This window comes from Anopheles coluzzii, chromosome 3, assembly GCF_943734685.1.
Source record: "Anopheles coluzzii chromosome 3, AcolN3, whole genome shotgun sequence".
Lineage (NCBI taxonomy): Eukaryota > Metazoa > Arthropoda > Insecta > Diptera > Culicidae > Anopheles > Anopheles coluzzii.
The window spans coordinates 36,254,427-36,266,860 of record NC_064671.1 but is presented as its reverse complement, the minus strand read 5'-3'; the positions used below and the strand labels follow the sequence as shown (position 1 = coordinate 36,266,860).

General features: G+C 45.5%; 1 protein-coding gene across 3 annotated transcripts in view; it reads left to right on the top strand.

The window, feature by feature from the left end:
- The window catches only part of LOC120955553 (voltage-dependent calcium channel subunit alpha-2/delta-4), a 68,173-nt gene that overhangs the window by 35,023 nt on the left and 20,716 nt on the right, over nucleotides 1-12,434 (top strand). The gene's annotated exons all lie outside the window — the stretch shown is intronic.

Here is a 12,434-nt window from a genome sequence, read left to right as displayed (position 1 = left end):
GGGAAGTCTAGTTACTTTTTGCTTTTTGTTTGTCGCTTCATGCACTGTGAGAAGTTGTTAAGAAGTGGGTCACATGGTTTCACCCGTGTTTAGAAGTCGGATCTTTTGTTCTGAGCCGGCTCTTACATTAGGGCGCTGCTTGGGGCAACGATTGAATTTGAGTAAAAAGGCAAGATAAAGTGGCCTGATTTTGATTTAATATATGAACTAGCGGCTTAAAATAAATTTCATATCCCTTATGATTTATGTTCAATTTCGTCCAATTAAACGATGCTTAATTTCATCCCATCAAAAAGCCATTACTGTTTCGAGCATTACGGCACGAAGCGTGACATGGCTTTAGAGCAAGTGTCTAGCTCGATTGCTTTCAAATAAATTAATGCTTTTGCAGCCAGCTTAAACTTACCATATCATTAATTCTTTGGCACCATTTTCGGAATGTCATCGACCGTCTTGGAGCTATTGTTTTCGTAAATTTACGGTTCAATTCCTTCCCAAAAAGCGCGTACGCGTCCCACACTACCGCACACCGGCGGCGGCAGGTGAAGTGTGATCGCACAGTGGATGGAAAATCTTCAAACATTACTTCGAACATCAAATCCGCCCTCCGTTCAATGGTGGTGCTGGTGGTGGAAAACTTCACTAACGAGTGTATTGCTCTTGTGCCCTGAGTTGGGAACGTTTTTGTGAAGCAGCGTCCAGAAGTGTTTTTGGGCGAAAACTCACACAGCCGCCAAAGTCAGCGAGAGCAGCACATTGATGGACGGGAAACTTTTCATCGTTTTTCTTCGAAATTACTCATTAAGCGCTGCTTAAAGCCATCGCCCGTCGGTTTGGTTGAAGCCAGCACACAGTCAATGGTGTGACGGTGTGCTAAATAAAGCGTACGAGCGTGCGGCGTAAAAGGGGTTACGAGCTGTTGGAGGCCAGGGTTGGTTGGAGGCCGTGCCACGCGGGCTGTGGGTTCGCCCCCGACCAGCATTTTCCGGCAGCATCGCGTTTCGTTTGCACATTTTGATGTCGATTTTGCGCTGTGTTTCGATGGGAAGCTATGTTGGATCGGGAGGGGTGGAAGGGCAAGGGATGTGCGAGGGGCAGGGTAGATGGTAACGGAAACTGTTTGCACGACCCGTATTTCCACGAGCATTTGCCACGTTGCGCGCTCTCGATGACGAATGACGAAACGGTGACGAATGGTGCCGCTTGCCACCAGGGTTTGAGCTTGATCTCCCGCCACGAACATGGTACGATTTGGGGCTCACAGCGCCTCCATCCCCTCCTACCGCGTCCGTCATTTTAGCGTTGCGGAATAAAATGTGAGCTATCGTTACGGGTGGTCCCAACGAGGGTGGGTGGTAGTGGCGAACGAATCGTAAAATTATCGTGGAATTTATTGTCTCCCAGTTTTGGTATGCTGGGGGAGGTGGGATTGTGCTAGAAAGGGCGGTGAGCTTTTCCCACCCAGCAATCGGATGGAACGTGTTTTGTTTATTTACTTTGGACCCGGGGCGCCCGTCCGAATGGGTGGCGCGTGGCTGCTTTTTTTTGTCGTCCTGTTCGTGTGCGTTTTTTCGTTGTTCTCGTTGCTTCTTTTTTCCCACATTGATCCTAGCGCCCGCTTCCTTGCGTCGGGACACGAAACTGTTTGTGTGTGTGTATGATATGTAAATGTGTTTGTTGCGGAAGTGTTGCCACAAAGTACGCCGTTTGCAGCCACGCCACGGAAGCAGATTAGATGATTAAGAAGAGGTTAATTTATTTGTAGCGTGAACAATTATTTTCCACTTAGGTACTGTACGCGCGGCAAAACGCTAGCAGCAGGGAAGGGTTTTTCTTCACCATTTCACCCTTATCTCTCCTCCCCTCCCCCACCCGTTCCATCTAACCGATTGCTTTATCAGTCGCAACTCTTTCGTGAAATACGATGGCGTCTGTAAGTGTTGGTCTTTAAAACGAATGTTTTTACTGATGAGCGAGCTTCGAACCAGAGGGGGGGGGGGGGACTCGAACGCAGTGGTGGTATGTTTGAGTATTTCTTTTGTCTTTTATGCTGCGGTTTTTTGCTCAACAAGTGCGAGAAGCGGCAACGTTGGCGTGTAGAACTTAATGACACGTTTAACAATTTTATTAGGATTGAATTAATTGTGCTTTGGTGTAATGGTTCATGCCAGGAAAGGAATGTGCTTTTACATTGTGTGTGTGTGTGTGTGTGTGTGTGTGTGTGTGTATGCACGAGCATGCCAGTTTGAAATGATTTGATTGATGCATTTTGGTTTGTGAGGATTTTTTAACGCAGCTGTTGTACAGGAGCAATGCAATGTTATAATGGTTGGATGATTTTTATTTGTGCTTTTTCAGCTTTTTCATTTGTTTTTGGATAATAACCATTTTTCAAACCTAAACTAAAAAACACAATCACAAATTAATTATTATTAATTTGTTTGATACTTCGTTAACTCTTTCTTATGTTCTTATTTCTCTTTCTTTCTTATGAACTTCATATGAGGGAAACTGGACTCTATACCCTTTTTGGACAGGCTCCTTCGAATTCCAATTGGATTTGTCCAACAAAGGTGCTATAAATTCCAATTCCCAATTACATTAAGTTCATTATAAGTAAGAAATAAAGTCAATAAAGTGTCCCACCGCTATGAGAACTCTTGGAAAACGCTGTATTCTAATTTAAGGTTTGAATGGAACTTCAGGTTTTTATTTCAATACAGCATATTGCATTCCTGGCTAACAATGACACTGCTATGTCGATTCTTCCAAAACGCAGAGACAGTTTGTCAACTGGTTTATGGGATTTTTAAAATAAAATAAGAAGCTCTTGCATTGTTTATTTTAAAGTAAAATGATCATTTACTACGGGACAAGAACTCGTTTTAAAAGGATGTTTAACATCAGGACGGGCAAGATAAAATGCGACCGGTTTTCTAAGACGTTAGCATTCGTAGTTTGATGCTAATGTAAATAAAAAGGAAATGTTTTGTTTTCTAGAATGTGGTAAACTGAATGGAATGTTTTTAAGACTCATAAATTTAAACACCAATACCGATAGTTTCGGTGGTGAAGTAGTGCATTTGTTTAATTAAATCTAAAATACTCCAACCAGCTCTTCGCTCGCCTATGTGGTGATACGAACATCAACATCACATCTTCAGCTTATCCGTCGCCCATGGGTGTAGAGCTAGGTTGACGGTAAAGTTTGCCTATAATGGTTGAAAAAACAGAAAAGAAAAATGAAAGAGTTTCTCCTACAATTACAATCATACCGTAGCGTCAATAATACGTACACTGTTACCAAACACCATCGGTGTGATTACTTCAATTAATTACAAGCTGCACGGAAACTTTGCACATTTTACAACCAGCTGCCCCTCCCGCGGGCACATTTCTACTGCTACCTTCCAAAATCCTCACGCCAACATGCACCAGTGCCGGGCACGGGGCCCCGAAACATGTGACCCCAAATGCGCAAGTGCACAACTTTTCCAACCTGCTGTTCTCTGGCCCTCCGCTTTTCCCCTGGGCGCTCGCCCGCCCTTCTGTGTGTATGTGTGAGTGTTTGTGTGCCTGTTCGTTACTCAAGCAGCGTTGCAGTTTCTCGAAGCACAGCAAACCGGTCGGGCGAGGGCGCAACACACACACACACACACACAGAGTTGTTTCGCACGTCCCCGTCCATCTTTATCGTGTTTCTAATTTCCTAATGTTTCCATAAACAGACACGATCCAATTATGATGGCAACTTTCAGGGCCGTTCCGTCCCGTCCAGCAGTGAGCCAGTGGCGAACGTCACTTCGGCCCATGTGATGCCGCCAGTCCCATTATCGGTGGACACGGGTGGTTGCGAGGCGGTGTGATAAACTTTCGCTATAACTTATCTGTGCATTAAAATCACTTTGACACCAATTTGCTGGCATACATCTGTAAAAGTTGCGAAACTTTTTTAATGCTTCTTTCCTTCTTTTTCTCCCTGCCCGAGCTCGGCTCGGGGCCGGGCTCTCGACTCTATCTTTGGGATCTTGGGTGGAAGGTTTTCTTTGGTAAAATCACATCCGGCCATGAAGTAGGGAGCGTTTCGTTCGAAGGATTTGGTGCGAGCCCGTTTTCCCGTTTTGCCCTTCTTTTCTGTTTTTCGCTCTTTGTCCGTCCGGCCCCGCCCGGTGAACTATTCACCATTGCACTCACGAGGGGGTTTCATTTCTACTTTCAATTTGAAGCAATTACCAGGGACCACGGAGAAGCCGAAGATGATGAGATGCCCATCTACTACCGGGTGGGGAATTGTGTGTTGGGAAAATAGTGCCTTTGCTGTCCGCTCGCAAAAGCCAGCCCAGCCCATGGGGCCGCCGCACGGGAAAGCGTACTTCAACGGGCACAAAACTTTGTACGGCGCTGCCGCTTAAAGGCTTCAAACGGAACGGAGAAAACTAGACAAAGAAATAAAAATGATGGCAAGAAAAAATGTGGCGGAAGATGTGCTCACATCCGGGAGCTGGACCGTCGCTCCCTTTTCCCTCAAAATGGCAGCTGGGAGAAGCGAAAATGATAGGGCAAATGGGAAAAATGCGATGCAAAGGCATGGTTAAAGAATACTTTAGTTTCAAGTTTCCATCAAGCTCGAGGGAGGGGAAAGGAGCCACCCGTCGTTCGTGGGGGCTCTCATTGCCGTTGGTTGATTTCGTTATAATTTTCATCGGTTCGTTGGTCATCGTGGTTGCTCGTGGGCCTCCGGTCCGATTCCCGGTCCACTGTTGTTCGCACCCGCTGGAGAGGGAAGCCCGTTCTCCGGAAGTGGGATGAACTGCAGTCGTTCCCGCCTGTGCGTTGCTCGAATGCTAAAGGGAGTAGATAGGAAGAAACGGGTCACAGGTTGGACGAGTGGTTCTGGTTGCCTGCATCGATCAAATTCTGTTTCTTCTGGCAGTTGCCAGTATCGTTTGCTTCTTGTTAAGGCTTTTCTAGCTTCTTTTTTCTTTTTCTCGTACCGTTGCTTAATGATGAAAGTTTTACTATAAGTAATCATCTATAGCAATTAGAGTTTCGTTTGCTAGGTTTTCTTCTCTGCATATCTCTCTTTTTTCTCTCTCTCCATTTCCTGCTTTTGTGCAATCTAAAGTTTGCGTGCCTTTGAATGGCGTCGCTAAAATCATCCTGTTGTAAGCTGCTTTTGAAATCAGGGAAGAACTTGGGGTTGGGCTTCTTTTTTTAAATCTTCTGACTAAGTTTATACAAGATTTGCCCCACACTCAGGCCTTCACGAGTAAGTCACGAGCGACAAAAAAGGGGAAATACTTTTGTGCTTGCAGATTCAAAATCAAAAAGGACTTATTTCCAACATTTTATCGTTTGATGTTTTGTTACATTTTTGCTTTGCATGTTTGTTATTTCTTTAAAGCTTTGAATGCATTATATTCAACAAATTAACTTAAATTAATTATCTACTGGCTTATAATTTGTAGTTCTATATTCTAGTAACACAAAAGCTCTTCTTTGATGAGAAAAATAAATTAATTTGTGATATTTGATTGCGTTTACCGAACCTTAAAGGAAGAAGGATGCAAGTAATGTGCAAAAGGAACCATTTTGTGTCCCTCGATTTTAAAGTGAACGTACAAACGATCGCTTTTCATCCGCCCAGATGCAGTTGGCATTCCATTACGTTTGCTTAGCGCAGGACTGTGATGTGCAAGTGTATGTGTGTGTATGGTTAGAACGGCAACAGTAAAAAAGAAAACCGACCCGAAAGTAAATAACCTTCTACTTTCTGTAAGCTCCGTACGGCCAATTGCACCGAAACCGTCGTCGTCATCATTGCTGGCCCCTCCTTGGCTGTCGTCCGTGAAATCAGTTTTCTATTTTCAATTCTGTTCGATTGTTCTTTGCGCGCGCCAAGAGCGTTCATCGTGACCTGGGGGTGCGTCTGCGGGTTTTTTTCCATTTTCGCCCTCAGCACAGTTGCATGATGAAACGATGCTCATCTTTGGTTCACTGTTGTGCGCCAAGAATCAGGCTCTGTTGATTTGATGATCCGCGAAGTACTTCAGGACTCTGTGTGTGTGTGAGCTCTTTTTTCTCGCTGTACTTACACCCTTCGCAACCTATTCAAAAAGCCTCGGGACGGCGGAAAAATTACGTAAAGCAAGACGTGCCCTTAAATCTTGTAAACGCGAGCACTTCAAAGGGCGTGGGGATGGTATTTGCGTGTTTTTCTTGTTGTTGTTGTTCGGCCTGTGTGTCTGTGCATTTGTTTTTGCTGCTCTTGGCTCGGAGGCTTACGGTGGAAGCAAAAGCGGATAAGTGGTACAAATTGAATAGCGCTAGGGCTATTGTTTTCGGTCGGGGTGGCCTTTCCGCGGTGGGTCGTCCTTGACCGAAGGATTGCGAGTTGTTGAGTTTGAATAGAATAATTTGGATCCGTGCTTGGGATCAAGAGGGGTCCGTTATTGTGTCTGTAGATGTGTGTGTGTGTGTGCGTGTGTGTGTGTGTGTAGCGTCTCAATAACATTATCAAGCGGGTGATTATCTTTCATTTTCGTGGGCATCCTTGAACATGTTTGAAGAGCGGCCGCGGAGGCCAAACATTGTTTGTAACGGTCCCAAAAAAAGATGTTGAAATGAAATGCGAAATGAAATTCTCTCGTAGTTTATGTCTTTTTTTTTTATTTTAACGTTTGTTTTACTATGTTAAACAAAATATTTTCACAATTATTGTATAGCTTAGCAACTAAATATTCATCCAGAAAGTATGCAATTTACGCACCAAAATCAGCTTTATTGCGACAAGTTTGTCCATTAAAAGGCATCAAGTAACAATATAGCTCATTCATTTCCAAATAATTCATAAAAGCAGGTTTAAAACATAGCTGAACAAAAGAATAACTTGCAGACGGATGTAGAAGGATAAACTACATCTTAATCAATGTTGTTCTTTGATACACTTAGATAGACCGTTCTTCAATTATTTGGCTGGTTGACTATTTTCTAACTTCATCAACCGAAGCGCAACCATCGAGCAGGAAAATGACGTCCAAAGAGTAAACCAAGCCCAAAAACAAAAAAAAAACATCATTTTTTCTATTAAAAGACTTTGCTGCTAATTTAATATTTCCACCCATTAACTTTGTGAGCATGACTACGGGAGCTTGGGCTGATGTGATTGTTGTCGCAAATCAACAACAGATTGAAACGTAAGGTACAGCTTTGCCCGCTTGTCGGTGGCCTTTGGTTTGGGGAGAAAATAAGAACCAAACAAATACAAAACCATAAGACAAAAAAAAAAAGTACCGAAAGCCCGGGAGCCCAGTCACATCGCCTGCGCTCGGGGTCCTTAATCCTGCCCAGCCGGAAGGTGGCGAAAGTAGACAAATGTTTCAATTATTATCCCAACCTCCCGAGGGAGGGCTCCCGACCACGTTGTAGCTGTGCGTCTAGCAAATTGGTGCGCATTTGTGACAGGACGGCTAAAGACACACACACACACTGACGGGGGGCCCAACAGGCCCACATCATCTTAGTGCGGCCGACGCCGTGTCTCGATCGATTCGCTCGGTGGTGGCTCGGCTGGTACAAGCAAGAAGCTTTTTCGCATTAACATTTTCTTTTCCGCCTTTACCGCAAGACATTCATCCAGAAAGGCAGGCCGTGCCTGCCAGTGCGTGGTCTTTCCACTGTCTCAGTTCCATCGGTAGTAGAGAAGTGACAGTTTCTGGATCTCCTGCTGGTGCAAATTCAATCGGAACGTCAGCATCAACGGGCCCCAGCACTTGGGAGCGATGAGAGGCGAGAAGGGATGAAAGCATTAGCTCTGTAGCTTCCGGTGTAGTGTTTGGGTTGCGTTTGGGTTCCCCCCGATACTCTCTCTTTCTCTTCCTCACTCGCGATCCCCAAGCGAGAGACGAAATGAAATGGAACGGAACGGCACGGTGGCAATGATTTTCCCAGACATTAGCCTGGAATCTTGACGATTATTCATCATGTCAGTTGTGTTGTGCCGTTTCATCAAGGACCTTTGAGACGAAGAGGGTGTGATGAACCGAAAGCAAGGAGTAGTAGAGTGGAGTACCCATACACCATTTCGTTTTTTTCTTCTTTTGGTTGCTTGCTGTGGCCTTCCGTTCGAGCGTTGTGTTCCTTTTATCGGGGTTCGTTTTGTGATTCGGGTGAAGGATGATGTACTGAATTTCTTGTTCTTTCGTTGCGTTGCGATTACGTCAGGGCGCTTCATTGAGGGGGAGGGGTGCACACAGATAGAGTGAAAAGCTAAAAGGGACACGACACACCACCGAGAGCATCTTCCCGAAGATGTTTTTTTTGTTCATTCTCCTGTTGTCGGTTACCTCTCACATTTCACATTGCGGAGTTGCTGCTGCTAGCAGGAAGACATGGGTAAATTCCTGCTCGCAAGTAAAGTTCCGCTAGAGTGTATACGAAAAAGCGAAGCTTTCTTCGAGTTCGAGTTTGACAAAGGACCGAGCGGTAGATGTGACATTTTTCCTCGGGCCTTTTTCTGGATGAATCGGTAGGGTCGATACAAGTGCGGGAGAAGACGAACGGGGAGAAAACATCGCGACCAGACGCTGTAGGCCTTGTTTTCTTGGGCTTGGGAAGGCTCACGCGTAAGAGAGAGAGAGAGATGGAGGGCCGGTATTTAATGATTTGTAATGATCTGTGCATTGCGACAGCGATGGCGGCGTGCATTGTGTTTGAGCCGCAAAGACGCAAAAGGACCTAGGCAAGAAATGGCGGGAATGGCGAAAATTAAAGATTTGCCATTTTGCGTGACAGATTATGATTAATTGATTCTAAAACGGAACCATAGTAGCAGGTTGGTCACAGTTTAGTAGTAGTAGTAGTAGTAGTCGTGGTGATCATAGTAGTAGTAGCCATTTCTTTTGCCTCAAAGACCACCCAAAGCTCAGTTTTTTGTTTATGTTCAGGGTCAACGGGTAGTTGGCGGACGGAAATATGTTCAAAGTTTCGTCGGCGTTGACGTGCTCTAATTTTTGGGGTGTGTGTTTTTGTTGTTGTTGCACAATCCCTCCTGCACCACCCATCTACTATTTCTTTCCAACCCGCGATCTTGTGGTGTGCTAAATGGTATCGTTTAGAGTCACCACAGCATCAGCAGCAGCAACCAGAAAAAAAGAAGTGAATGTGTCGGGTGTCGTTTTGAGGTCATTTTATGGGTTTGTTCAGATGGTTCCGTTGAGTGACAGATAGGATGACTGATGGTATAAGCTCGTGCTCGTGTGACGGGCCTGGTGTCGGTGGTGTATGTGTGTGTGAGCGAAACGTCAACGCTTTAAGAGGGTACGGGGACCTTTAAACCGGGGCGACAGTTGAAGCTGCGTCACACTACGGCCGCGCGGGCAACGAGATGCGCCCTAATGTCTTTGCCAAAACAATGCCGCGCTAGACACGCACGGCCCTGCTGACAAGAATTATTATCTGCCAGTAATAAAAGCCTATATTACGGCAATAATAAAATATTTGCTGACTTTAGCGCGCAGCGTCCCGCAGTAGACGGATGGGGAACTGGCTGATGATGTACCCGGTCTGTCAGTCTGAGCGCGTCACGTCTATTGATCCAACGCGAAATGGATAATGGTGGGACACCCCCCTAGTAGAAAACTCGCTGTAACGCACCGTTCTCCCGGCCTGCGTCATGTAATCGTGCTTTCTTCCCCCGGCCCGCGCAGACAGAGCAAGGCTTCCCAAAATGCGCGAATGCCTGCAGGCGAAATTGTTCTCGCAAAAGTGGTTCAAAAACTACTCCGACACTACCACTACCATCCGTGCCATTGCCAACCGTCCTGTGCGCGATCGATCGGGAATCGAATCGATTCCTTCCGGGCGCTAAAAGCTCACCCGCTGCGAGTGTGTGTGAACTAATGGCCTCTATCTGTTGTTGCTGTTGTTCCTATCCGTTGGCGTTGTCTGTTGCCTGCTGCCCCTTGACTGGTTGTGCCGCGATGTGATGCCACCCCACGTAACGGGCGTAACGGGTCCGCCCGCCCGTGTGGGAGCGCGTGAGTTATGATAGTGCGTCAGCGATTTTTATTCGATCCGAGCTGGGATTTAATGAGGATTTGGTGTTGGCTTGTGTGTGCTTTGCCCTGCCCCCGGTGAGAGCGGGGGGAAGAACGGTGCCATACGCGATGATGGATGTCGCTGCCGTGACGGGTGCGTGTGCGTGAGGCGGGGTTGGAGGGAAAATGACGGAAGAACTGACATTAGGGTGGTGTGTGCGCGTGCGATGCGTACGGGACAGTAAGTTTATGGACGGGAAGTTTGGCCGATTTTTCATCTAATTTTTCCTCCGCTTTGGCCAAGATAATGCCATTTGTTTCATGTATGTGATGGGAAGGATTTGGCGCAAACGGTGCATTAGGGACTTGGGTAAAGAGAAAGGAAGTAAAGATGTATTGGAGAGTTTTATTTTAGGAAATGTGCTTGAGACAGAACAGGTTCTTTCAATGTATGTTTGCAAGTTATTGAATTATAGACAATTTTACTCGTAAGCTACTGCAAATGCTTTTAAAATTAGAATCTCGATGTCTTCCCATTACTGGAAAGGTCTTAAAAATATTATTGTAATTTTATGTCACAAATATTTAATGTTCCAAATGATGCTTGAATTATGAATTTTGTGGGTTAAATGTTCCTAACCTCTAGTTTCCAACCTAAAGCTCAGTTGCTAACGTTAAATGACACTAACGTGAAACGACGATCTGTTATCTCGCCAAACATACCAGCCTACTTGTTTAATTGGCTTGGGACCTCCCTTGAATTCACCAAATTCAAAATCCCCAGTCATGTCCCGCCATGTCGTCTGTGCACAAAAACAGAGATAAATAATCATTCAGTTGCCGAACCGAACGGATGTTTGAGAATGGGCTACTGTGGGCCGCTCTTCGGTGTAGATCCTTTCACCGGATGTGAAGTACCAGAACACAATGTTATTGGGTCAACAGATTGAGGTTAACTTTCGCAAAGGGTCAATGGCATATTGTGGCGATTGAAGTCGCCCGTACAGCGCCCGGGACGGGAGCTGCGCGTGGGACGTTTTTTGGGGGAGATGCGATTTAAGGTGGGCAGCAAAAGGAAGCTTGCGTGTGTGGGCTGTAAGCGGGTGGGTAGTAAAGCAAGGGAAAAGCAGAGAATGCTCAAATATACTACACCTACACCCGTCGGGCTGTCGGTTAACTGCTGGGCGGCCATTGTGCCAACTGCTTTTGTGAGTGAGTGTGTGACACAGAGGCGAAAGCCGTATGAAGTTTGCATCCGGTAAGTTCAATCGTATCAAATACAGCTTTTCATCGAGAGCGCGCGTGGGTAGTGTTTGGGTGGGTGTAGGGTTCGCGCACTCTCAGGATGGGTGTTAGTGGCAGTCTGCGTTTGAGAGGTTGAATGGAAACCCCTAATCACCGTATCTCATCTTACCAAACGAGAATCGTTAGCTCGTCAAACGTATTAGAACTGAAATTTTCATTATATTTTTGATAAAGGAAAGGAAACGATTGAAAATGTTAGTTTATGTGGTTTGTATATGTACCTATCTATTGTATATGTTTATTCAGCAATAGATTTGAAATCAATATAGAACTTCCATAGTTCATACAGGATCACTATGAACGACCTTTTGCATTTTGTTGCATACATTTAGGCGGTTTGCATTATGAATTTCAGCCGACATAAAACAACTTGGAATTATTATGCCTTTCATAAAATATATCTTCTTATCCACTCACCGGCCAAGCGATATTATACACGGCAGCACAGTTCACTATTTACGACAAGAAGGGAGATTTTCGCTAATTTAAATAACAAAACAGTACTTATATTCTAAAGAGTCGAGCCAAACCGCTTCCAAACCCGAATGCAAATGCAAAAACCGCCCTTGCCTGCATAGCTGTTTCCTTTTCGGGCCACTCGAACCAGCTCTGCTGGAAGCGGGCTTGAGAATCCCCGCCAACCACCTAGCCGGGGGGAAATCTAGCAAACAAAAGAAACTCTCGAACTAAGTGTGTTCACGTTCAGTGCTTTATAGTTGGGAAAATTTCTTCAATCTCCTTTTTGCTACTCCCTTTCAGTGGTTCCGGAGTGGGCGCCGGTGCGGTGTTTGAAAATTGTCGTATGTTTGGTGAAATTGGCCACCACCGTGATGTTGTACCCGACAGAGTGGCGACGTTGCAAACAAACAAGCGACCGGTTGAGTGTAGTCGATTCTACTCCGCTGCCTTTTCTCCCTCCTCGGCACTGCTGTGTTACTTTAAACGTCGCTGCGAATCCATCCGGACAGGTGAAGAGAGCTAGCACTACCAATAAAAAAAGGGGTCTCGAAATCTGGCAACACATTTTTTTCCTATCCACACAGAATTGCTTGGAATGAATTGCGCGCCTTCCCCGTTTCGTGCCGGTTGTGC